Consider the following 4,880-nt stretch of genomic DNA (forward strand, 5'->3'; position numbering starts at 1 on the left):
AACCGTGCACAAAAACGTTTGTTTTTCGTTGCTGAAGCTGTGCCAGGAAGCCTGTTGAACATCGCTCAGTTATCAAGTTTTTACACTTGCAAGGAGAATCCATCCCCTTCGGACATTTTTTAGGATATGGTTCAAGTTTAAGGTAATGTCCTCGTTATAATACTGTGACATACTGGGTAAGAAAATTCAAATCTGGATTCATGTCGGTGATGGATGAAGATCGTGAAGGGCGCCCATCCTTTGTGGTAACTGAAGAGAATGTATCCATAGTGAAGAAACTGGTTTTGCAACACCGACGTATAACTGTTAAACAGCTCTCAAGTAAAATGAGAATCAGTGTAGGGTCAACCGAAACGATTCTCCATGACCATCTTAACATGAATAAGATGGTTACGCGGTGGGTTCCCCGCCTGTTGACAAATGAGCAAAAGAAGCAGGGGGTTGAGTCCTGTAAAAGTCTCCTTCGAATTGAGTCCAATGACACACATTGCTTTAAAAACATGGTGACTATGGATGAAAAATAGATTTATCATTTTGATCCACAATAAAAATGTCCTCCATGCAATGGAAAACCTCTTCGTCTCCCTCGTCAAAGGAGGCAAAAGTAAGACGGTCAAGTGGAAAGGTCATGCTGTCGTGTTTCTGAGATTGTGGAGGTATCATCAGGACTGAATACCTGGAAAAAGGAAAAACAGTGACAGGAGATTACTATTTGGGTTTGCTGATATAACTGCGGTCCGAAGTGATTAGAAAAGACATGGAAAACTCTCTGTAATGAGGTTCTGCTACTGCATGACACGACAACGCCCCTGCGCATAGGGCACAACAAGCAGTCCACACAGCAGAACAGTGCGACATTGAAATCCTGCCACACCTAGCTTATTCACCAGACCTAGCCCCCTCAGACTTTTTTCTGTTTCCAAATCTTAAAAAATAATTCAAGGGACATTGTTTCCATGACAACGAGGATGCCATTGAAGCTGTTGAAGACTGGTTAGGGGCCCATTCTGGGTCATTTTTATCTCAAGGACTTTTGAAAGTCAACGAGAGGTGGCAGAAATTGGTTACTCTGCATGGTGACTTTGTAGAGAAATAAAAGTATGCGTGCCAAGTTACAACGCTGTATCTATACTCCTTATCCTTAGACCAAAGACTTTTTGAACCCCCCTCGTAATATAATAATATGTATTGGACATTTCAGAAAGGAAAAGTGTGTGTAAGCGCGTCTGCTGTAGCTTTTTTTGCTGTTTAAGAGACCGAAGAGAATACCTACATAAAAAAACGCGCCTCCACAAGTGTGTGTGTGTGTGTGTGTGTGTGTGTGAGGGGGGTGGGGGGGGGGGCTACCAATCTCAAACCCTAATATTGAATATACAAAGTCATCACAGCAGACTTTGAGCAGGATAATAAATACTTTGGTTTATATCTGATTTACTTGTTCAACTGGTCAGAAAAAGGATAGGATGATACATTACATAAACTGGTCCAAAAGGGACTCATCCACTCGTAATGATAATAATAATGGATAACATTTGTATAGAACAAATTCCCGCTCAACAGCAAGCTCTATGCTCTTTACAATCCATACTATTATTACCCCAGCACACAAGGTAGCAACCCCACGGGGCAGTGCCACTGACTGAAGTGTCTTTAGACTTTTCCCAAAGGGGGGACATATCTCGTTCAAGCATAGTAGAATTGTAAATGGGCTGACTCATGTCACGCTCATAACTGTGCCTGATCTACAACAGGGAACTGCTGCTTTATCTTTCCTGATCCTTACTATTGTCATTTTTCTCTACTTCTTTTCTATGTTTGTCACTCCCTTGTGACCTGCTATTTTGGAGTGCCTTGATGTCGAAGCAGACCTTGTGCTGTTGAAGCTAGAGAGGTGAGCAGTCTAAGTCTGATTCCCTGTAAAGACTTCTCTGTTGTTGACACTCACCCATTGGCGCTCATATGACCTTATGCAGTTGCGAGCGCCGTAAAACCCTCCACTATAAAAAAACCCAACAAGGTAGCAAACTGAAACAATCTCAACTTCATGAGAAACTCACAGTGCAACCTATCATTTTACAGTCGCTAAAACACTAACAATAACATACTGGCAAAGGTCTTTCGCTGTTTATAGCCGGGTACCATTCCCACCAGGGTGAAGCGAGGAGACTTCGTGTAAAGTGCCTTTCCCAATGACATAGCATCGGGTCTGAGGCTCGAACCCGGAACCTGCAATGTAAAAGAGAAACAACAGTTTGGTTGATATCACAGACGGCAACTTTGTATAAGTAAGTTAAAAAGAACCTTACGTCGCGCTATGGAAAATGCATCTGAACAACAGAGCCCACTGTATCGATAATTATGAAAATTTATGATTTGGTGGGCAGTTAATCACTATTAAGGTTCTGAATTTCAAAAAGATACTTACTTTGGATACCCATCGTAACTTTACAACTTTAAAAAATGTTCCCGGCTTTTCAGTTGTTGTTTTTTTGTTTGTTTATTGTATGAGTAAATCCACACAATACAGCTATTTCAAGAGGGAAAAATGTTGGACAGAAAAATAAAAGAAAACAACGGAAGGTCAAAAGCAAAGTGGCACCCTCCAACAACCCGCATAAGAACTATTGGTTGTCCCTCTGGTTTTTTGTTCGTTTGACAGTCTACAGCCAAGGATTTACAAAATCATCAATCTTACTTTGTGTTTTGCTTTTGTAAAGTGTTTTACGGCGCTCGCAACTGCATAAGGTCATATGAGCACGCGGACACACCTAATATTTTCAGTTGGTAGGAAATTTGGAATTTTGCCTGGGTGGCGGCCGAAGTCTACTCTTATCGATTTTAGACCACCAAGGGATCTTTAACGTGCGCAACTTGCACACGGGCCCTCCGAGATTTTTCGCCCTTGTCCGAGAAGGCTAGGTGTAGATCTTTCTTAACAGAAGATCAGGGGTGTGGCTGAAAGACAGCAGTAAGAAGAAGCGAAGGAGTAGCAGTAGAAAGGCTGCAGAAAGAGTCTCTAGGAGACGAGAATTCCCGTTGTTTTTATCTGTGTCTGTTACACTTCGTTGTTCTGTTTTGTTCTTTGTTCACATGAAAAAAGGTCTTGCGATTTCATTACACAGATGGGTGAGGTCTGTGACAGGCGTATGTATCTTTTTCTGTGAATTTGTAAAAGTGCACGGGCATACTAATGAGAATATTATGTATGTGTGCGTGCTCGCGTTGAACGCTCGTGCATGAGTGTGTGCGTGCGTGTGTGTGTGTGTGTGTGTGTGTGTGTGTGTGTGTGTGTGTGTGTGTGTGTGTGTGTGTGAGCGTGTGTGCATATGTTTGCATGTGTGTTCGTTCACACGCGTTTGCGTATACATGACCAATGTTTTAATTTGCACCTGTGTCATAATATTATTATTTCTCTCCAAAATACCCATCCAAAAATAAATACATGTATATATATATATAAATGTCTGAGTCCGTATAAACCAGATTTTGCTGTCTTTACTGTTTTCTTCTTTTTTCTTGCCGTTGTTTTTTTTTGTTGTTTTTTTTTGGTCCTATGCTTGCGTCTGGGTTTTTTCTTCTTTTTTTTTTTTCTTTAGCCACATCAAGAATCAACACAAGTTATTCTCAGGTCATTTCGTATTTAATCGCGACGTGAGGAGGACGGGACATCCGGCGATAGGGTGAGACTCGTCTGTCAGACAAAGCATCTCGACAATCCCAGTCGGACACCGGACCGCTTAGCATCCACGAGACACCTCAAACAGACGCCATTCTAGGAGCGAGGGTTAACTCTTTTGTTTTAGCTAGAGTTTTACTGCACTTGCAACATAATAAGGTCACATAAGTGCCGAAAATGAGAGGTGTTGTTAGAAGAGGGGAACAAACACAAAAACGAAGGAGGAGAGACTATTCGTCTTTAGTAAGAGTTTTACAGCACTTGTAACAATACAGTTTTAATAGAGGCGAAGATTAGAGGTGTTACAGGAGAGTAGCAAACTCTAAAAAAGAAGGGGAAAAAAGGAGAGATAAAGTCGTTAGACGTTTGATTGGAAAGAAGGAGGAAGCCACACCAGAGCACCCGCCAACCACCCACATAGGTTAACCTTTCTCATACGGAACTCTGATCCACCTTTCTACGCAGCCAATTTTGATATCTAATTTTGGGGAAATCGTAATCTTCCTTAGAACTCTGCTTCTGTTTTACCTATTTCTACGAAAAAAGATTCCCAAATAAGTACAAATGAACGTCCCTTGCAATAAATTATAGTAGGCTACATAACAGACTTTCCTATAACTACGCTCCTAGTTTAAATTAAACATAAAACTGAATTAAAATGAAATTGCTCCATCTCGTAAACAGTACATCACAAACTTCCATATACCTCAGCTCATATTTAGTCTATTTGTATCAAATAAATACGTGTAAAAAATGAAAGTTCCTAGCTGGGGTGTGTCATTTTTGTCATGATTGTATTCAAACGAACAATGTGTATAATATGGGTTGCAGAGTCGTGTACTTAGAGTTAAGGAGCGCTTAAAGACACGCGTGCACACACACACACACACACACACACACAAACACAAACACAAACACAAACTCAAACACAAACAAACAAACAAACAAACAAACAAACAAACAAACAAACAAAACAAACAAACAAAAAGCAAAGAAAAAAATCCAAAGACAAAAGAGATTACAGAAAATGTGCGAGGTAAAGCTGTGATGTGGTGGGGTGTGGTATAGTGTAGTGTGGTGTGGTGTGGTGTGGTGTGGTGTGGTGTGGTATAGTGTGGTGTGGTGTAGTGTGGTGTGGTGTGGTATAGTGTGGTGTGGTGTGGTGTGGTGTGGTGTGGTGTGGTGTGGTGTGGTGTGGTGTGGT

Source organism: Aplysia californica, unplaced genomic scaffold (genome assembly GCF_000002075.1).
Source record: "Aplysia californica isolate F4 #8 unplaced genomic scaffold, AplCal3.0 scaffold00023, whole genome shotgun sequence".
Lineage (NCBI taxonomy): Eukaryota > Metazoa > Mollusca > Gastropoda > Aplysiida > Aplysiidae > Aplysia > Aplysia californica.